The sequence below is a fragment of the Atractosteus spatula genome, chromosome 4, assembly GCF_055471065.1.
Source record: "Atractosteus spatula isolate fAtrSpa1 chromosome 4, fAtrSpa1.hap1, whole genome shotgun sequence".
NCBI classification, from domain to species: Eukaryota; Metazoa; Chordata; class Actinopteri; order Semionotiformes; family Lepisosteidae; genus Atractosteus; species Atractosteus spatula.
In genome coordinates this window covers 29,737,329-29,761,018 of record NC_142709.1, presented here as the reverse complement: position 1 = coordinate 29,761,018, position 23,690 = coordinate 29,737,329, and the positions used below count along the sequence as shown (strand labels likewise).

At 36.4% G+C, this 23,690-nt stretch overlaps 1 protein-coding gene and 1 long non-coding RNA gene across 19 annotated transcripts in view; both read right to left on the bottom strand.

Moving 5' to 3' along the window:
• Positions 1 to 23,690, bottom strand: part of mbnl2 (muscleblind-like splicing regulator 2) — an 84,976-nt gene that overhangs the window by 37,137 nt on the left and 24,149 nt on the right. The gene's annotated exons all lie outside the window — the stretch shown is intronic.
• On the bottom strand, positions 15,206 to 23,680 carry LOC148836046 (uncharacterized). Its single transcript, XR_016090913.1, has 2 exons — positions 18,117 to 23,680; positions 15,206 to 17,640 (listed from the first exon to the last, which is right to left on the bottom strand). It is a non-coding gene; the product is annotated as an uncharacterized LOC148836046 (long non-coding RNA).

Here is a 23,690-nt window from a genome sequence, read left to right as displayed (position 1 = left end):
CAACTTGACTAATTAACTTTGACTAATTAACGTTTGTTACACCTGCTTCAAGTCACTGCAGCTGCAGGGCTATAGATCACTCTACTCAAATAAAAATTACATTAATAGCTATGTAGGATTATATTAGCTAGGTAACGGCTGCACTAAAAAGATTAATTGGACAAAGCTGCATTTTGTTTTTTACCCCGCTGTGATCCAAGAGCACTTTCCCCATTCATTTATATATTAAGCTGTTTCATAAAAAGCAGTCACTAAAACCTGATTTAACAGGAGAGCATACCCCATCATAAATTTGTTTCCTTGTAGTAAATGTCTAATTGTTTCACTTCAGAAACTGATTGTATTCAGCTCTACGCTGTGCCTAAAAATGAAACTAGCAAGCAATGTGCTTAGATAAGAGTACTGGGTACTGCATATTAAAAAATTACAAAACCCTAAGGTTGTGTGATTTGACCTGGGCGAGGTCAGATGTCATAATCATATTAACTTTTCTTAAATTTGACAAAATAGCAAAACCAGTAAGTATCACAAGACTGCCCTATTTACAAGCTTTACAATGTCATCAAAAGAATCTATATGATTGCGTTATTTGGTAGGTTATAGGCATAGAAAGGTCTCGGGGGAGGATAGGGGTGTGGCAGGGTTGAAAATCGATCACCTTCAAAGTCCACACAATTAAACATTTTTATCAAAACGAAAGGAGGTGAAGTAAGAAATGCCCGTTTTTAAACTGATTTCATATTGAACAACCCTTATATCACTCTTGTTCATGTTTGTAATTTCCCTTCAACTCAGAATGCTAGAATGACAGAATGAAATGCTAAAGAACATACTAATGGTTTTTACACTCGGTAACAACAGACACATAGCTGCCTAGTCTCAACGGTCTCCCAACCCCACACCTAATACTCAAATACAGAAGGTTCTAGACATATGTGAATTTAACAATCATAGATTTGCTTATTCGCAATTCGGTCTGACCGACAGTGTCTTGAACAGAAGAAAGAGCAGTATGGGATGTAGGTTGTTAACTGCAACTTTTTAAATTAGAGGTGCAAATTACCAAGATCCTGAGACACATCTAACAAGATAGTGAGCCGCTCTCTGTTGCCTGCCTGGTACCACCTTTTTATATTGTAAGGAACACTCCCAGTCTGTGTGGACAGCATGGGGAATGACAGGCTGGAGACGGCTTTACAGGCTCTCTGACAGTTTTATTGCTCGATTCATTACAGGGGGGCATGCTACAGTAACCACAGAGGCAGAGAAAGTGTAGGCTGAACACAGACGAGGGTTTCCTCTTGTTTATTTTAGCTGATTACTATTAGTTTGTTATTGCTTTTGGGTTTTTTTTTGTTAAAGATGTAATTGGTAAAATTAACTTAAAGCCCATGCATTAGTACTTTGACTGTCATAAAAGAGAGGGTTAACTGGGTCTTTTAACCATAGTGTACATACTACATACTATAGTATGTACGATGGTATAGAGGTGGACTGTGTCTACTACTGTACCTTGGATAAAACTTTGAGTGATATAATATTAAAATATTAAAAATTCTATATGAATATTTATAGAGACAGGACCAGGAATGGTCTTTTTTTTTGCCTTCCAAAAAAAAGAAAAAAAAAAGGAAAAGGAATAAAAAATACCTACAGTATAACAGCAGTGATAGAAAGGGTATTTATAGAGTTTAGATAATAGTAAAATACGTTTTTGCACTTTTTTTCTGCACTTCTGTAGTTATGACAAATTAAATCCGCATTTGGCTTTTCACGATGGTTTTCTGTACCAAATGTTGAGACCCAAGTGTATTTTTCAGAATATCTCATCACATCCAATTCCTGCAGAAGAGTCTATCTGGGCACATTCTTGTCCCTACGAAGTCACACCAACCTAATGTCTCTCAAATGGATCCTGTACCAGACCAGCGATTAGTAAACCATTAAAGCACAGAACCATGAGCTCACATCAGTCATCACCAAGGCCAGAAGCTGTGCTACATCATCCGAATGCTGTAGTCTTTGGCTATGATTTTTTAAATGTTTTTTTTTTCCATTGAGAAAAATATACAATTTGTGATAATCTGATTAATTCACTAAGTGACATCAATTTTTATTCCACCTTGAAACCAGTCAAATGTTTCTAAATAAAACAAAGATTTAAGAAGTTTAAAAAGGATAGCTTTGTATTCACATTGTATTGTGCCACAATGGTTGCAATACCTTAAAATATTAAAGCACAAAATTAATAAACTGTTTCAACTGACTTTTAAAAAACTGCATACTTTTTGTTCTTATCTGTGACTGTACCTATTACACATTAAATAAACAGCATCTGTTCTGTTTATTTAATATACAGTAAGATGTATTTTCTCATAAATAGCTCTCACCAACAGAAACTTCCTTGCAAAACAAGGAAGAGAGGGTTTTTAGGGTTTTTTAGTAACCAGCAAGCTTTCACAACACACAAGACATACTCGTGCCTTTATTGCAATGCCCGGACAGACACAAAACATTCTACAAAAGGAATTTTGAATAAAGCAATCCTTTAAAGTACTCTGAAATAAGAGCACATCTTTCAATACTTGGAGCAATACTGTATATGTACAGTTAACAGTCAAAAAAAGAAAGTGGTCTGTATGCTGCATTCAAAAGGGGAATTATTGACTGATGGTGAGAGACACAGAAGGCAGCCAAGGATAAGGGGAGCTCTTACCCTAAACAATTGCTCTTAACAACAAACAAAATGTGAAGAGAAAAGACAGAAACTGATATACGTTAGCTCAGACAAGCATTCAATAAACAGTCTAAAAAAACAATAATTCAGCCCACGGCCTTGGGTGGTGGATAGCTAGTTCTCTAGCGAGGTCAACTGTATTTCAATATTTCAAATCAGAACCATTCAATAAATAAAACATGTTAAAGGTCAGAAAAATATTCAATATCAGAACTAATTGCCCAAATAATGCAATATAGCCATACAGTACAAGTTCTGAAATCAGAAAAAAAAGTTGGATATTAATGTCAGAACAAAAGGGTGAACATGTTTGAACACGCTTTATTAAGATAAGGCATAAGAGTGCCCTTTCACCAAACACAGTTGTGCAGAACAGTTTTTTGCAAAGCCTTTCATAAACCTTTCCACTGATAGTGTATTTCATTCAGCCAAAAGTAACAACACGTAAACCAAAAACATTTTTTAACAAAAAAAACTACAGTTTGCTTATTCTAAAATACCACTTTAGAGATCATCATCTCTTTACAACCTAGTCCAAAGAAGAACTTTTTGAAAATAACAATTAAGAGTGTCTGCACATATCACGTGAATACAGGCAACAGACAATGGCTCAGACATGGCCTTTACAGTGTATTCTCCAAAAGAGCAGCAGTGTGACAAGACTATCAGGAGCATCACACAGAGGTTGAAAGTGCACAATGTTCTGAATCCAGTGAGGATTCACTTAGTTGTGGCAACGATGCCCAGGGTGTTGTGCTAGGGACAGAATCTGTTGTGTTTCTGTGCGATCTGCTGTGACTGACATAAAGCACCCAACACCAACCTGTCAAGCTTCCACACTCAATCAAGGAGAGCTGTGTGTTTTATTTGCACAGAAAAGTCCTCATTTATTTAGACTGTCCCCATTCTCTGAGATTTTCAAAGTCAACAATTTCAAAAAACAACCGGGGCACTAGTTAAATTAACCTGGGACTGTAGTTTAATTAAAAATCAGCAAGGTGACCTGAGCCTTTAAAAGTTATAAGATGTTTACTGACAATTTTTTATGCACATAACAGACTGTACTGTGACGACAGGTAATACATAATAAAGGAAACCATAATTCTTTCATTTCCTTATTTTTTCTGCATACAAAAATGTACATTTATTGAAAATATAAATGTTCTGCAACAGGAAAACCATCTACAGTTAGATATACTGTATTAGAAAATGGCCATCTGTAAGCAATCAATACTATCAAAGACAAAATGCACTTAAACTTTATGCAACTGAATTATATTTGTGTCAGACAATTACATGCTTGCAATAACTGCTCTGTAAAGCAGTTGGAGTGTATTTGAATTCATCTCTGTCTGTGTATTTAATCTGTCTGTTCTGTTTCGCTAGAAATTCACTCAGCTGACTGGGAATCACTGTCCCACTTTACAATGCGGTGCTTCATATTTGCTGCTTTGTTCTCCCTGAGCTCAAAAGCACCCGCGGCTGTGTGTCTACACAATGGTCTTACACGCCCCTTCACTGGACTGCCCTACGTTCTGCCTGCGGCCAGCGGCCAGCTCTCACCTACCCTAACTGGGACGCTGAGCTTGTAACCAGCCTGGACTAGGGGATAACCATAGTACTCGGACTTTTGTTCGGATACTGCAAGGACTGCAGAAATACGCACACACTGTAGGTGCATATGCATATTTAACACAAAAATGACATGTTAAGTGATGGTATGGGATGAAAAGGTTGTGTGATTTTCTGGTCAGGCCACCAGGGCACTGTCATCTGACCTATTTTCTGACAAGTCTTTCCAAGACATGCTTTAAAACCAGGGTATGTGGGTTTTAAGAAGACAAAAGCAGACAATCACTGCCTCACAAAGGTAATTCTTTACAGGTGCAACATGAAAAGACACAGATTAATGTACCTTTAATGCATTTAAGTATGTTAAAAAACTCATTTCAATGAGAAAAGTGTTCACACTCCTCTTCTATTAAACAAAACGCTTTGCTCATTGATTTATAATGTGTGAGCCAATAAAGCTGTCAGACTACTTGAAATGTTAATGAAAATGCATTAGTACAGAGATGACGCACTTCAATTTTCCTATCACACCATGTTTAACTATCACATTTATTTTGCCCATTTTGATGCATTATAGAAACTTTTGGTCTCACTAGTGAGTTTATACATTTTCTACAAACCCTTATACTGTCGTTTAATCCAGTTCTAAAGCTGCATTCACTTCAGGCTTATCACGAGCACCTTTACCATAACTGTCTTTTGTTTGCAGTCTCTTTGTTTTTAAGATAAGTAATACTTAAAAACACTCAAGAATATTTGTGTTGTGTTACAAAAGCACATGCAGTACCACTCTCAAGCAACCTTCAAACTTTGAGAATGGATCACTGAACTACCCTTTAGAGACAGAACCGCTATGAAAATAATTGTGCGGCTACAACTGTTTTTTTGGTGATGAAAGCCAAGGACATGTGCATTTCATTAGGCCTAACTTTTTAAAAACGTACAAAGTTCTTACAGAGAACTCCAGAGAGGTATAAAATACCCAGAAAATAACTGAACTGCCAAGTGACAACTCCAGAGCTACCGAACCAACCTACCATTAGCTGGAAAGATCTAAGAAAACAGATCACTTAAGGGTGCCCTGGTGTTCTGTACTGTACATTCTCATTGTTGAGTTTTAGGAACACAGGAAATCCACAGAATGTGTTTTTGTGAAACTTGTAATAAAATTTGTCTATCACATGCAGACAATGTCCTCATCTGTTTGAAAAAGCTGAAATAACATACCTCCGGAAACTGGGTTTAAACAAGAATCTGTCAGCTGTCCTTACCTTTATGCTTCACTACTGGAAAAATCACAATCTGCACACCTTTCACGAGCCCCTCCGCTCTGTCAAAATCACTTGCTGCTGAACAGAATGTTTTTTGTACTTTCTACTTGACAGGCAAATCAATTCAATTATATGCCATCTTGTTGACCTTTTCCCTTTGGTTCTCCTTCAAAATTCTGTAAATTCTGTCACCAAAAATGTGTCTAGTGTATGAACTGTGTGCAGTTTTAGAACAAATATATTTACACTGAAAATATAGTTGTATAAATGATACGTGCGGTTTGGGGGAAAAAGTCCAATGATTCAAAAGTCATTTTTATGTAATTTTATACAGAGCATTTAAAAAGACAAAGACGGAAAAAATGAAGTACTTCACAAAATGTTTCTTCATTTTAAAGCCACTGAAAAATTGAGAACTACTAGTGATACCAGAAAGAAGTACTTGCACACTATATTTCAACAAACCAGTTTTTACTCCAGGAAGCTCTTAATGGACATTGCTGAGGTACTGTCTATATGCACACTGCAATACTGTATCCACATTATGCACATAGTCTACAAAAACAATTGTTTAATTAAAAAATGATGGATCACCCAACCTACAGAAGGAAAAGATTCATCAGTAACTGATGTCTAAACATAAGATTTAATGAACAAAATAACCGTGGAAGATACTGCCCTTATTAGCTGGATTCAACAGAACAGAATTCATACAGAAATTAGGCCAGCACAGTGCAATTAACATCAGAACCTGTGTGCCAAGAGATAATCATGCCAAATTGTGTAGCTTCTTCTTACATTTTTTCTTCATGTGTCCCAGGCATTTTCCTTTGCTCCTTTGGCTTCTTTAAAGGCAGAAATACCAGGTTTGCAACAACAAAGCACAAGCAATAATTTAGAATACGTTGGGTAGCAACTGCAAAAATTACCCTTCATGAAACTACCTTCAAAATTTCCTTGTTTTGTATTACAAAATGTGACCTTTAGTGACATTTTTGGTTGATAAGCCAAAGTCGTTTATAGCTTTTTGAACTCAGTTACTAAGAGAAGCCGTTTCTCTAAAAAGACAGTAGCTGCTGCTGACTTCATCTATTCTTTCAAGTTTAAAGTAGTGCTGGATTAAAGGACATGAGTAATAGGTGATGCAGGATGACTCAGAGATGCAGGACAAGAGCATAGCCATGAATCTCAGCAAAGGGCCATGGGAATTTGCATATGAAAAGACACTCATTTACATAACAATAGCTATAATAATAGAACCATTAATAATAAAAATAACATTGCTGTCCCATTCCCATTTAAATTTCAATTTAAGTATAGGAAGCATTAGATGCTTTCTGTGCGGGACTAAAAAGCTTGAACACTCATAAAAGAAGAATTAGTGAGTTACAAAAGGAATCCACTGTCCCTGCTGCAGAAACAAAACTTCATCTTTCCAAGACATAAATGACACTGAATTCCGTCTCTCCTTTTTTCCCTCTTGTGCTTTTCTGCTCTTCTGAGATTCTAGTGGCGTATGAGGTGCCAATTAGTGTCACCACCTGTCGTGGCAGTTCAGTGGTGGAGGCATCTGTTCAGTGTGAAATTGGCTGGCAACACTGGAACTCGCTTCACTTTCACCCTTAAACTACGCCAACCCCAAAGAACCTTCTGGTTGCTCTGACCTCAGTGTGTGCTCATTCCATTGAAAAACAAGACATATGCTCTGACAGCAGAGTGGCTACCCTGCATAACAGCCCTTCTAAAGTTTCAGTGGTTGAAACAATACATTGCTTTTAATACAGACATACAAATGTCCAGAAGCTGATTTTGGACTCAACTACCCAGAGCTCCATGAGTGGGATCCCCTACCACCTAAATATTAGTTCATTTTCACAACTATACTACCACACATATTGTCATTCATATGTATTTAAACCACAAATATTGAAAGTGTGACTCTCGTGGCACTTTCTAAATATTCTCTTATCACTTGTTTGATGATTAAAGAAATGGTGAAGGCTGGGGTTAGATCTGGGTTTGGGTATATGGATCCAAAATTTAAACACTTAACTAACTGGTGAACATTACATACAGTAGTGGCCACCCAAAGATCTGTGTGATTGTGATAGCTGAATATTTACTAAATCAAATTTAATGGGAAAATAACAGAAAAAAAGAGATGTCAGTGGCAAACCACTTGCTAATGACACACTTGTGGAGACTCTCCTTGCCAGCAATCTTCAGCAACTCCATGGGCAGTACACTGGAGTCAGGTGATGTTTATCCAATTAACAGAAAACACTGAAAAAACTATATTAATAGACAAGCAAAAAGCAGAATATTATTCTATATTATTAAAGGCCTCTACAAAGGGACTGTAGACGATTATATGCAGCATAATGCTTGAAGAATGAATTTCCCACCATATTTTGTGGTATTACAGTGATAATTCATCTCCTGTTGGAGACTGATTCTGTGTGTAAAAAGAGTGTGTCAAAAAAAGAGAAGCTGGCTGTACTGTAGTGGACTCAAAAACACCCAAAAAGGGTGGAAAGACTCTGATTCTGGACAACAGTGAACCAAAGTGGCCCCATCAGGTAATTATGTTCTGATATAATCTACAGTAGGGTCTCCACATTTGTGAATGCAACATTTTCAAATTTGGTTATTCATGATTCGGTCTGGTTGACAGGATTTTGGATGGAAGAAGAGCAGAGCAGCATGAAACCAAGCCATAGACTAAGTGCATCTTTCTAATTAGTCACACAAGAGACCAGGATTGTGAAATAAATTTAGCTAGTGAGTGGGTCTCTCTATGCCCAGGTACCCACTACTCAGCATCTGCATCTCAACATTCTTTTTTTTGGACTGTAACAAATAGTTCCTGGTTCTGTGTCGGTGGCGTGGGGAATGACAGGCAAGAGACAACATTACAGGCTCCCTGACAGTTTTATTGCCTGCTTCATTACAATGGGGTGTGCTAATCATGGTGGCAGAGAGAGAAAGAGCAGACTGGATGCAGAAGGGGGATTCATGTTGTTTACTGTAACTGATTACTATAAGTTTGTGATTACTGTTGTTTGTTTAGTTGATCAATGTTATTTTAATTAACTCAAAGCCAATGCATTAGACTTTAATTATCACACAAGGGAGGTTAACGTTTAACCATACATACTACATAATGTAGTACATTATGCAATGGTATAAGAATGGGCTTGGGTATATGTGAATTTGGCTATTCGCGAAAGTTCTCTCCACTGAACCCTCGCAAATGTCGAGACCTTGCTGTAATTGTTTGAATGGAAGAATTTACCAATTTAAAGAAAAAAACACAGCAATGTTAAAATCTAATCCTTGCATTACATGATTATCCTGAAAAAAATATATTCCGCAGGAGTTTACGTACACAAAATTATTAAGATACTACTCATTATTTTCACAACTTAGTGTTATTGGGAAACCGATTAAGTCAGTGGTCAGCTCCCCAGAGGTACAGTAACAAGGTCTATATGTGCTTCTGTTAGCGTAATCTATTTTGGCAATGCTTTGAGAGGATGTGAGCACTGTGTCTCCAATGGTAAAACATGACCACAAAAGGTCAAATTATCATATTTACAATAGTTGTTTATGCAGCTGTAATACAGATTGATTGCATTAGCCAAATTAAAAATGGGGGGAATACAAACAGATACAAATAGATAACAGACAGTAGAAATGTTAAAAGCATTCACGTGATGTAAGAGCTGATATTACTGACTGAGCCAATCATACCATTAACACATGAGAAAACATAACAAATTATACTTGCTTACATAATAACTATGATGAACAATAATCTAGTCTGTCCAATTATCCTAACAATTTACACAATCTCTCAGTGATATGTACTGCTATTGTTCTGCATGAAAACAAAATTAAATCTATATATTATAGCAAATTAAAAAAATGAAACCTGAGGAAAGGAAAATTACAAAATTACATCCAGATACAATAATACTCATAGGTTTAAAATATGCAACCTCTGCATATCCAGAGTGTTTTGCTGTGAAAGTGCTCAGGGTGAGCAATTGTTGGACTACTGATGTAAAAAAACGTGGGCAGTACTAGTTATTCCAAAGTATATAATTACAACATCTATATTAAATGCAATACAATAACACCTCTAAAAGATTAGGCTACTTTTTAACTTCTTGGTCCATGAGGTGTTATTACAGTGATTTATATGATTCATTGTCTTTGGGGAATGATATACATAGGTAAAGATGCTCACATGCTTAAGCAAAGGATTAGCAAATACTGTATAAGTTCAATGCCCAGAAACAACAGAAAATCATTGACAGAATATCAAAATCATTTATATAAATTAGAAAGACAGTGGTCCTGCTAAAGATCCTTGTGGTACTCCTCTAATTGTATCAACCTACTTTGAGTACTGACCTATATTGAGTATTTACCTGTATCCCTATTTTCAATTTAATACCCATTTCTTAATCCAAACACTCTGTTTTCCCTAAAATGCCAACTGCTTATAATTTGAGAATTCATATTTTATTTAATCAAAAGCCTTCTGGAAATGTGAACACACTATTATCACATGTTCTGTGTTTTCATTACTGTTGCTGCCTCGAGCTAAAAATTCTAACAAGGAAGTTTCTCAAATATTTATTTTGGTGGCATTTCTCTTCTTCTTCTTATTATTATTATTTGTTCATTAATATGTATATGGTATGTTGGTTTATTTTATGTGCTAATAAATAAAACCATTTAATTCAAATAATTATGAATGCTCTTTGGACTCTCATTGGTTAGTACGTCTGTACCTTAAAATTGCATTTCCAGATTCACAGATTCACAGAAAATCAGAATTGAAAACATTTGACCACCTCTGGTCTAAACGTCAAGCTCATAAAACCCAAACAACCAGTGAAAGGGCTTCTGTTCGTTTGAAGAGTGCTCCTTCTCCATATTGCCTCTGAGCAATGCCATTTTACAGCCTGAATGAATGAAATGCCAAAGTGGCATACAGGATCAACTCTAATTTCATTCCTCCCATTCACTAAGCTATCCGGTGGGTTCAAGGTAAAAAGATTTAAACAGAGTTTATAGTTAATCTACCACAAATAAATCTCCCCAAGCTTGGTGGTATTAAATTGATTACACAATACAGAAAAATAACAAAAAATGCTGTTTGATTATTTAAAACGTGTAAATGATGTAAAGGGTGAAAGAGTTCAGTCAATTGTGTTGAATAAAATCATGATGACTGGAATTCAAACAGCTCAGAATCAGTAAACTATTAATGCCTTTGATTTTAATGCACCTCACAGCTGTCAGCACAGTACTCTAGGAACCCAAGAAGGACTACATGAGACTTCTCACATAGACTTTCAGATGACAGGTCTGACTCATATCAATGTGAGCAAATATTTTAACCTCATATGGATATTGCAGTTTCAGATTTCAGTTTGGCACTTTTTCCAAGTTTACAGCTACACAAAGCCCTACCATTTTAATGTGGAAACCACCAAGCACACTGGAAATGTCTAGTTGTTTCTCACAATTTCCACACTTGTAAAAAGTAAGCATTGATTTCCATGAGGCACTGTGTGCACAGTGCACAAGTACAAGGAGCGAAATGGCGCTGTGATACAGTGTTTTCGCTTGTTGTGCTGCACAGGTTTTTTTTTCTGTGTCAAGGTTGCTTGGAATTCAGGACTGGAATTTATCTACAGCAATTATATTTTAATCAATTAAAACAAAACAAGGACAGCTTTACATTTTACATACTGCAGATCTTTAACTCTTTGTTGTCTTTTTATCTTTGTGTTTTAAAACGCAACTTACAACTATCAATATATGTTTTCATATTGTAGATTTCAGTGCATTGCAGTATTCAGGAGACCTTGTACTGTAAATGCATTTTAAAGGTTAACAACTAATTAGAAAAGCGGTCTGATTTCAAAGCCCAATTAACAACCCCCTCTGCTCATTAAACACTTTCTTTAAGCTAACACAGCTGCTTCTTTGTAAAAATGAGACCTTGATTTGTCCATGGCAACAGACAGCATAAAAAAGCTTCAATATTCCATCCCTCCCCAGACTCTTTTGTAATTCATTTAGGTTTAAACATTTCTGTAATTGGGAGGTAGGAGTAGAAAATAACATATCCGGTAGAAACCATGATATTTGTAGATATCTTTCCAAATATATATATTTCAAAGAAACCACTGAAAAGAAAGAGCTTCAAAAGATGGTTACCACTTATAACTGCAAAAGATTTTCAATATTGTCATCAGGAAAATGACTATTTTGCTGAATCTACAACTATCTTTTAGTAGTAGGTGCTCTGACATTTTATTTAACAGAATATGGCCATAGGTTAATTCATTATGCTGATTATTATCTGTGCTCAGCTTGTCCTGCTTGGACCTCCTCACTGATCTTGGATGATGCAGAGAGGAGACATGGATCATGGCCTATCATTGACAGATTGTGTCTGGCTGAAACAACATGCCAGTTTAGAAAACCACTGGCTGTAAACAGAAGGCACTGTTCACTTTGTAAGTGGGGCATATTGATTTCTTTCTGCCCCTTTCTTTATTTTCTCCACAACTGCACGTTCCACTGATCCACAGTCTTGAATAGGTTTGAAACTGGGGGATTGTTCAGACCCTGGCAGGCAATGGAAGTCAAGCCAACCAGGCAATGCCTGCCACTGAGGAAGTCCGTTCATTGCACACAGGTGGAAAGACTGGGGTTCCTAATATTTTGGTTAGTTACGACTGGTTTGCTTCTCACCAGTATAGGTGAATGTAATTTATCCACAGCATATTCTCTTTACATGTCGCATCAAATACATCTTTTTATGAAGATGAAGGGCTCTGAACTCTTTTAAGAAATGAGGCCAGAAGGGATTGAAATTTTAACTGAGAGAGAGGCAGCAGTGGAGACGTGCACAGGCCCGTGATTACAGGAGAACTGATGTGGGCCTGGGTCACTGCTCTTCATGCTTGGATTTCATTATTGATAAAGTGCTGACTACCTAACACAGCAATACCACAGAGAGAAGCTTTGTTCAGCGCATTTCAATTATCTCTGTTGAGGTAAAAACATTTTTATTTTTTCATCAGTCTGTGTCTTTTCATCAATAACACTATACACTAATGAGTCAGACTAAATCTGGCCAGGACAGAACAAGCCTGTGGAGAGAAGCACATCTGTGTTTTTGACAAACTTGAAAGGTTATTAGAGTAAATAAAAAAAAAAAGAATTGGCCATCCATCCATCTCCTTGCATTAAACAATTAAGTTATGGCTTTTCCTAAATCAAGTTTTAAATTCCATTATTAGATTAGAATTGTCCCAATATAAAAGGTTAACATCCCCATACTTTCAACCTGTAGACTGACACGCTTAAGGTACAAAGAAGACAAATTCGTGCCACTCTCAATTCTATTTTTAGTAACATACATGACTCACCAAATCATGAATTTGAAATTGTTGATCACAATAAACTGTTCTTCTGAAGTGCATTTTTGTTGTTTCAAGATACAGTATATACAGTTTGCCACTGATTTAGATAATAAGAATAAACAAATCCACTGTAGTAATGACATGTAAGGAGTACGTATAAGGATGTAAGGATAAGGGTATTACTAAGATGATCAAACAGAAGGCAGGAAGCACTGAGAAAAGAATTTCACACAAACTTTCAAATTGTATTATTACTTTATTTGTAACACAAATCATGAAATTTGTATTTCAGGGTGTAAGGATTTTCAAACAACTGAAGCATACTCACCACAAAATCATGCACAAAGAAGAGATGATGTACTGTAACAACCATGCAAATGGACAAACAAGCTGTACTTTCCTGTCACAAACCTTAAGACATAACTAACTGATGGTCTGAGAAAAATAAAACCACAGTGGGCGATGCTCTTTCTGTGGAGTACTTACAAAGATATTTTTATTATTCAATTTTTAACTTTTGTATTTATTTTTTAATTACACATTTTAAATGATTGAATAATACTACCTGTAATTATTCTACAAGCGAAAGGAAAAATGTGACAAAAATTATATATATCTCTGAAGCTATGAATGTTACTATTGTGAGATTTTATACGACATCCAAAAAACAATTAAATTACTTAATCTCTCTTTATTAACATGCATTTCTTACCTGAACAAACAAGGGCCCCAACACTGAAAATCACACTTCTCAAATTGTGGTATTTAAAACAATTAAACAAAGCAAAACAAATGGCTCATCCTTGTTTGTGACAACTTATAAGTGCCTTTTGATACACTGATGTAAAAAGACAGTGTACTCATGGGACCTAAGCTGCTCATTTTTATCATAAAGTTTGTCAGCTGAATCTATCACAGCAGTCACATTCAAGTTTGACAATCAGATTCGACAGGTCTCAATTAAGTTTTTAAAAATTAATTCCATTATTCACATAGATAATAGTAATTATGCATATTGTTATATTCAAGGTATCCCTGAAATAAAAATCCTTGATAAAATAAAAAAAAACAATCAGTGGAGGTTTTTAAGTGGTTGCTGCCAAGCTTACAGGCAGGTAAACACAGAGGATCAAAAAGATATTTCTGGTGAATTACTCTGGTTAATCATAATAAAGAATAAACATTCAGCACATGGGATAAAATACAAGGAAAAGAGGTAGGAAAGGGCAGAAGGACAGAAGGAGATAAAGTAACAAGTTAGGAAGAAAGAGACAGAGAGAAACTGCACCATCACCAGTCTCTTGATCTGACCTGTTGTGGTAAAGCTTGGAGACAAGATTCTGGAGAAGTAATCTGAGCTTTGTTTAAGAGAGTTTGACATATTGTGAAATCCTCAGGCTAAAGATGTTCTCTCCTAATTTGATGGTGCAATATTTTTACAATATGGAGACACACTTCCATTCAATTTTGGGTATCCAGGTTATAGGAAGGGACACAGGCTATATCTCTTGTTGGCCTATCAAGGTATTGTATAGTGTCTCAGATTACAGGGTTAGCATTCCGAGATCCTTTGGGACAAATGGAGTATTTTACTATATACTGTAACATCCTGCTTCACCAACTCGCTTATTTAGATGTTGATAAAGTGAATACATGGTTACTGAATTGTGCACCTACATTTTAACCTTTTGAAGAAAAATGCTATAGTGATGTCTGCTGTACAGGTGTAGTCATTTTTTATGGCCTCTTATCATTTATCCTTACAGTCAATAGTCCCAATTTGTTTCCAATAATTGGGATTCTAACATGGCAATCTTTTATATCTCGAAACACTTCCACCAGAGAGGAACACTGACAATTTTTTCTGCGTGACATCAACAAACAGCTGGATAAGACTGTCGATAAATCAAGAGCAGACAGATTAACTGCAACACCAGATATCCTCTTCTGAGTCAGCACCGTATTCTCCCTTCACTGTTGCTTTAGGTATTCCACAAATACAGCCTCTCCCCTGCCTTAAGGGGTAGGAGCACAGGAAATCTATGCCTTGTGAGCCACTGTGACTAACAATGTATTTTCCCATAAATTCAAAATCACAATACTCCCAATACCAGTGGGGTTCACAAGGTCAGCGAGCAGCAGCTTCACTAAGTCATGCTAATTGATCTGGTTGGGAGTCAGCATCAAAACAGAAGGAACATTTCCGCCAGTTTCATCCATGTGGGCTTTTAGTTGGAGTCACAAGAGTGTGGATCACCATCGCCTCGTTCCAAAGCAGTAAAGTGAAATCACATGGAAAAAATTAAGTCTGGCATTTTTAAAGAGGGAATGTCAGGAATGAGAAGCGGCTGTTCAACTCATCAAAGCAGATTCCCCTGGTAGCTCAACATGAAGCTCAAATGAGTGTCTGATTGTTTTATAAATGACTTCAGGGCATTTTGCCTATTGTACTGTGGGTGAAATATTCACCACTGCTATCTGGAAGAACACTAAAGTTTTGAAATGGTGACATGATGTGGTGGTGGCAGTTATGGATATACAGTATCTTCCCCAAATTTGCTTGATAAAAAATAAAAGATAAAATAATACAATTTCAAGAGAAATTCACAGTAAGAGACTTCTACTTTTTCAAAATCAAAACTACAGTTTTGTGGGAGAAATTACATGTATATTTACAAATTCCTCATTCTGAACAAAATTTAAGGTCTCGTATTTGGTCAAGTTTTAAGCAATGAACTTTCAAATATGACTGCATTATATCTTCTTAAAAACATTATTTTCCATAGTGCTCCAATTACAGTACCTTACCGCTTGAATTCCACAATTTTTGCAAAAAAGCATATTCCTGCATTCTATAGCTCTATAGGTTGAATTTGTTGGAATATTCCTGCATTGCGGCTACACTATTATGGTTTCCTGTGGGTGTTAATTTCAAGTTATGGAGAGTTATAGTTATTATCTGAATTTCAAATGGATCTCACTACACTGTTTTATGAAATTATAATATGAGCTTGGCAGATTCTGTCAACTCAAAGTTAAAACAATGGAGAAAAACAAGGCCAATCATGACCCAATTCAATGACGGGTACTAAGTAAAAACACAGACCATAATAATTAGCTTCAATGCAAAGATATTCAATGTGAGACATTCAAATCAAGTTCCAGAGCTAAATGTATTCCGATTGCTTTACAAATAATTGTGAACATTTACAGATAAAAAACAACCATCAGACAGTACAGGGGTGGAAAACAGTGATAAAGAATAACATGGTACTTATTTAAATCTTGCTTTGGAAAACAAAAGGGTAACTGTGTTAAAAAAAACAACCTAAACTCTGCGCTATGACAAGGCTCTTGTGTCTCTTCTCAATCCGAGCAATGAAAAAACTGCGTTTGCATCGGCCTGCCTGAATCAAGTTGTGGAAAACCAGAGTCATTTACATAGCTCTCTTACACCACAGGAAAGAGAGGAATCATTTAAAAACTACAGTGATGAAAATACAGGCCCGGTTCCCACCAGATACAAATGTACAAATGCCCAAAAAAGTTAGCACAAATGCAAATAAGTGGACAATTTGGAAAGAAGCACAGAAAACAGTATTCAGTGAGCAGGTCTTATAACAACACAAAAATGTGTGTCTATACTGTATATATAAGGCTACAGAAAAGTCAAGGATGATCTGTCTAGTCTCCCTGGAATTCTTTTTCACAGAGGACAGTAGTTCACAAATCATTTAATGTTCCTTTTAACATCAGATGACTTAGTTGCAGCCACCAAGGGAACACGGTGCCTGGAAAGAGCTACACATACAATGTTGTCGTTCTCCTTGTTCTGCGTGCTTCACACCCAGCACAAGAGGCTTACAGACTGGATTTCTTCATGTTGCCCCGTTGGTAAGGATTACTAGGCTTGTACTATGCTGACTGAAACATTTCTGAAAAAACAATTACGAAACCAAAATCCTAAGTGCATATTAAGTAAAAACTGATTCATAGCATGACAAGAAAATGCGTCTCTGTTTTTGTCCTTTTCACTGCAACTCATAAAAATATGAACGCAGATGCAAAACAGTAGAGTGAACAGTTCTATACAACTCCTTTCCTAACATGACAGTAGGGCTTACAATCAATCAAGACTGCCAGTTGTGGGCAGGAATAAGCAATTATTGAAGTACAGTACTATCAAAAGTTTGGTCAAGATTTTGCATGATAAGTATACATCTTGAATGCATAATTCTTTAAGTGCTATTCAAAGCCATTTTACAATTATGACATAAATACCCAACTGTACCTTTGCAAATGAGTAAGAAACAGCAAACAGATTTCAATGCAGTAGAATCGTAATAGGTGCTCCCAGAAAGATGAGTGTCATATTATTAAAATAACATTGAAAACGGTGTGTGTTACTTGAGGATGAATGCAGAAGGTTTCATCAATTCTCTCTTCTTCATCACTTCGGTGCCATCTATTTAGGCTTTTCTGGTTTTTTTAGATGTACATCTTTATTGTTTTTTTTCATACCACTGGCTTACACCAATAAATCCTCAGCTCAGTTTTTGTTGCGGTTTTTGTGTAGCAATTTTGCTCCCCAGATCCAGTTTTGCTACTGTAATCAGATGATAAAGGATGTTACATAACACAGGATCAGATATGACAGGTCCTACCATATACTTTTTAGATTAAGTGCTGGTCCTGGGCTGGTGACTTGAAATTAAAAGCAAAGGTCAGTTTTGACCTGGCATGTGTGTGCATTCATCCAAGCATTGAGCACAGCAAAGAATCAGAAGTAAGGCAGAAAAAAAACAACAAAAAGAGACTGAGTATATACTGTAACATTACCCCTTGTATAGAACATTACAGAAAAATACACTCACTTAGTAAAAACATTTAATAAATCACATGAAATACATTAAATATTGTATCCCAATACCTTTTACCAATTTTAAACACAGAATACGGATGTTTGTACATATAGCAATGTTACTTTGATTACTTCTTTAATAAGAAATTACATTAATATATAATTCAGGTATTACTTAAAAGTAAACAATTCACTTCTATAGAGGGGAAAGAAATACATACTGTTACGGTGTTATTTCCTCACACTTGGCCAGGGCTATCCAATCCTGGTCCTGGAGGACTGATGTGTCTCTTTGATTTAATTCTAATTCACCTTTTAACATAGGTAAATCAGCTGTTGGTTTACTTTGACAAGTTTGACCACTTCTCCCAGCTCTTCAGGTGCGGACGTTTGAATCACATCCAGAAAACCTGCTGACACACCAGCTCTCTGGAACCAGGACTGGACACCTCTGCCCTAGGTCCTCATTATGGTCACTATTTACCCAACACAACCACCCCAAACACCGCACATCCCCAGGGGACAGGGAGAAACCACCTTAAACAACTCCACGACAAAAATATTTTCCTCTTTTGTTTTCAGGTTTGTTGAATTTTGTTTTGCTTTCACAACAAGATTATTACTCTCACACAGAGTACTCCTCTCCTTTTGCACAGCCCCACCACCACCCGGCACTCCTCTCCTTTTGCACAGCTCCACCTATTCTCAGGAATGGACTGAGGTTAAGGGATGATTACGTATGAAACAAAATGATTTTGTGATTAAACTGTTCAAATCATTACACATCTACAGTATGATTCTGTCTTATTTTGTCAAAAATTGTGCAGCTTCTTTTTTTTTAAAATAATTCCTAGAGGTGTGTATTATTGAAAGAAAATGTGCATTAGTATATTAGTTATCATAATTATACAAGAGTACTCTATTATACAAAAAAGTAGAAAAATACAGAAAGTGCTAAGAAACTCAAGATTTTACTAAGTTAGGGATAAATGCTGAAGCAAACCCTTTCAGAACTTTCAAAACCTATTTTTAAGGTATGGCGACTGAAAGCCAGGATTTAAGTGCGGTCTCACAGCTTCTTAGGAACTGATGTCAGCTTGGGTGTTTTAGCACTGAAATTTCAGTTAAATTTACAAATGACACTGCTTAGAAAATCAAACGCAGGACGAATTTCTTAGAATGCAAGGGTATTAAAATTTGCTTCGAATTTAAAGCCGCGGAGAGTTTTTTAAGGCAACTCAAGCAGCAGGAGAGTACTAGCAAATGGATTTAAGAAAAAAAATATCTCTGTTCTTGGGCACTTCTGCTTTTCAGCAAATCCTGCAACTACTCGGGCTTATCAGTGAAGCTCTCCCCTGCTCAAGTGATGAGGCACAGAGATAAGTCACAGAGGACGTGTCAGTAACACAGAGGACACTTGAGGAAAAGCAAAGGGCATTAAGAAACACAACAGGCCATTCAGCAAACAGCACCCTGGTATCATCACATGACTCTGGTATTTGTATGTGCTCCAGCCAGATACGCTCTCCCCACTAATTCTATTAGCTGTCACAACAAAAAAGAGCTCTCTTCCACACACAGACCTTGCTGCTAGGATTCATAAGTATCATCACCGCGCTGTCCAACCCAACCACCCCTTTCTGAAAAAGTCACATGATAGTTCTAATAAAAACAGCTGTCAAGGCCTTTTGTCCATTTTTAAACCAGCTCTCAATTTTCTGTGAGAAAAACATACCACAATCATTCTTTGATTAAGTGTTTATTTTTATTTTAGTTTATGTATTGTCAGTTTTCTCTGCTTCTGAACAACACCATGCAATTTGACAAAAGCTTGATGAAGGAGTGGACCTTTCCAAATAAAAGAACATTACAATGAGCCCAATTTAAGAAAGCAATGCACCATACAACACAAATGTTTTCAATATTATTAAAAAATTAAATCAACAAAGCAATATTGTGGATTTTAAAAAAATAGAAGAATGTTACATAATCAAAATAAATTTATATTTTTTCTGAAATCTTAATTTTGGTGTCTTAATTACACAGAGTACAAATACAAAGTACATGTCCTTTTATATTGTTCGTTTTTTGAACCATCAGTGCTGGACTACTGATTTACTATTTTGACCAGTGCAATACCTGATTGATACTCCCAACATTCACTTGGATATAACCAAATGGAAACTACAGTATAATTAGGTTCATAGACCAAGCCGTACACAGAGCAAAGTACTGTTTTTAACAAAACAGCAAAAACAAATTTTGGAATATTTACACAGCAGCTCTTTCAAAACAAACAGTCAAGGTTTCCCTAGGGAAGTCACCACATCTCATGACATGAGGCGATCTGGCTGACCTTCAGAAAACCCATTTCCTAACAGTGCATGCTTAGTTTCAGTGCTGAATTATTGAGCTAGATGTTATTTTTTCATGAGTAGTCGTCAACAAACAAGAGGTTTGAGCTGTGTCAGTGTGTGAAATGCAAAGGAACAGAGTGAAATTATATGCCGAAAAGTAAAAAACCTTCAGGTGTTCTCCTTCAGTCAAAATGTTGTATTTGTTCTACTAAGAAGTGGAGAAATGTGATGTGGTCAGATAAATCATCTTTCATCATGTTCTCCACAAATGGACGGGTGCATGTGTGGGGCTAACCTAAAGAAGTCCACTCTGAGTGCTCAGTGAAATGTGCTGGTGGCTCTGTAACATTGTGTGTCCCAAACCACGCTCACACCTTAGTTCAATGCCAATTGCATCTCAGATGAAACTGGGTTATCACTGTCACCTCATGTTGCATGTTTCTTTTCTGCCAGTAGGGGTGTCTTCCAAGATGCTGAAAATAGTAGGGGTGTTATCCCGGTGTCCTGAACAAATTTCCCCCAGCCATTACCAGTCATTGTCTCCTAATAATTCCCATCTATGAATTAGCTTCATTACTCTATTGTGCTCACCACAAGGAATATTAATTTTAATTATTATTATTATTATTATTATTATTATTATTATTACACAGATAGGGAGCACACACAGACTTCACTGGTTGCAAGTGGTGGCCCAACAGCTTATTCAGTAACTATACAATTGGTGTTTCCATTTTTTTGTACACTGCTTATACAACAGCTTGCCATCATCAGTTTAGGAACTGATTTGAAAAAAGAATTGGAATTGGGGAAGGATTTGAAAAAAGATTTTGGAATTGACCACTTTAAACTTCATGGGCTTAGCCCTGCACTGACAAAAAAACTGCAGTAAAATAATCTGACAATGTTAAATGGCCGGCCAGATAAAGATCTCCAGCTCTCCTTCCACAACAGCCAGCGCCAGAAAAACACTCCCAATACTATCTGACTATTGACTTGTGGAAAAAACTCTACTAAGGAATACTATGTTCTTATTTGATTTTCCTTGAAACCCTCCCTTACACTCAATGAAACACTCAATGAAAACGAGAACTGTTCTGTAGTTATTTGCTCTCGTTATGAAGTGCACATTGTGGCACCCAGTCTACTGTTGGGTAAGGTTTAAGACTTGTTCTTTGGATCAGGAAATCATACCCTTTTATTACCTATCCACAGGACGCAGGATATAGAAGGAAAAGGCAATGGGTTTCCCCCCCAAGGAAAAAGCTGAATCGAAGACTGAAGATGTTAAAAGGAGATTATGACAAGAAACAAAATCAGGGACACTCTGCAGGCAAACATTATTTGGCTGCAAACATAAGAAAAAATATGACGCAAGATAAGCATTTAATGTTGTCTTTTACAATTTTACTTTCTCATGGAATTCATACAATGCATATGTTTGACCCCAAATAAATGTGTTTCTGGATGATCTGTAGTGCTTTCAAAGCTTTGATTCAGAAGGTCTCCTTCAGATCAGAAAACATTTACTGATAATGTTGTGGGACAGCTTTTATAAAGTGCACATTTTGAGGGTAATTAAGTGTAGTTAGTGGTCATCAAGGTTAACAGGAAAGATGACACAGCACTGTTGCAGACAGACATTAAACTATTAAGTGGTCACTGTTTCTTGACACAACCAAGCAGCAACAACAACATGGCACTCAATCACCAGATGCTCTGGCAGCTACTGTACACACAGAAGGACTAACACAAGAAGTCAGTTTTCCAAGGGAATGTTTCAGATATGTTCAACAGCACGTGTCTGAATGTATATCCAAGAGACACTACATATTTAAAAACGCGTGTGAAAAAGGTAGCCAAGGCTGAACATACCGGAGGGTAGAATACTGCTGAAAGGGTGCAGATGTGACTATACAGTTCTTGATACCCATTCAAGAATCCTAGCCACCAGCAGTTAACAGGACAATGATCCAAGAGGTGAAGCTGTAACCAAAGCCTACTGCTAATGTGTGGCAGAGTAGGTCACTGCAAAAATAAAGTATTCATGGTCTTCTGGTAGATGACTAGTGAATACCATATGCAACAGCAGAAACAGTTCTGTATATAAGAATGCTTGCACATATGGTTCTTTAACTAAGATTATTTAAGGTGACCAGAATGTCAAAGTTCAAACCCATTACACACAGATTGAAACTGACCTTTTTCCTGATGTTTAAACATAACTGTTCCTTTGTGGATACTTTCACCTAACACTAATGTAAGCTACCTATTTACCCTAACAAATCACATTCATTGCACTGCTGTGTTTATCTTCCTTGATACATTGGCACTTTAAAAATTTATTTAACAGAAGTTTGCAATACAAGTTCAGTTCACATTACATTAAGCACAGCTCTGCAATGATGACTCTATTCCAGACTCCTTATCAGTGAAACATGTATAACTAAAGACATATGGTAATGAATAGTTAATAAATTCAGTAAAGAAGCTATATATGAATTATCATGGCTATGTGGTACATCATACTGTCCTGGGTTATGGAAATGTGATATATGTGTCTTTCAAGGTACCAGCTGCCAGTATTACTAATTGTCCAAGACAATGTTCCAACAATTGTCAATTAGATTCCCTTTCAACAGCTCTTACCATAACCTTCAGAAATATGGGACTGCTGCTTTACCATCACTAAACAGCTACTATCTCTTAATGACATAAACCACATATCTATGGATGTGAGGCAGTTTATCTGGAACTCCTCATTTAACATAGAAGAGAAATATCTGACGTCTACACAGTCTAGTCCTAAGAATGAATCTGAAATGGCTGTAAATGTCTCTAATATTTACAGAGCTTCTGTATACTTCCTTTCTTAAGGCTGTACTTTGCTAACCTTGATAGATAACCTTGAAAACAAAACAAAGCAGTCACATTTTTGTCAGAAATTGACTCATACAAAAACATTTGATAGATAATGAGTTGTCATATGTTTTGTCCATTATGTTGTTAGCCTGTTGAAATGATGCTTTATCAAGCATATTAAATCATACTAAATACTTCTTAAATATAGTTCAAATATTTACAAAAGTCATAGTGTTGGTTGATATTGCTTTTCTCATTAAAACAAGAATACAAGTGAACAAAAAAATCCATTTAAAAAGGTAGTATACACACACAGAAAAAAAGTTATTTACCAATGAGGCTATGCAAAAAATAGAGCTAAGCACTATACTGGTCTCCTCATTCATTTTTGGCAGCATATTTTCATTTCTGCTTTCGAGTTCCAAGCCGCAGTGAAGAGCTGGAAACAGCTTCAGCAAGGTCAGACTACCCATGATTTTATCTGATAGGCCCTTGCCAATTTCTCTGAATCATTTAGAAAATACTCGCAAGTATCAATGAGTTTCAAAAATAAAAACGGCGTTCGACATTCCTTAC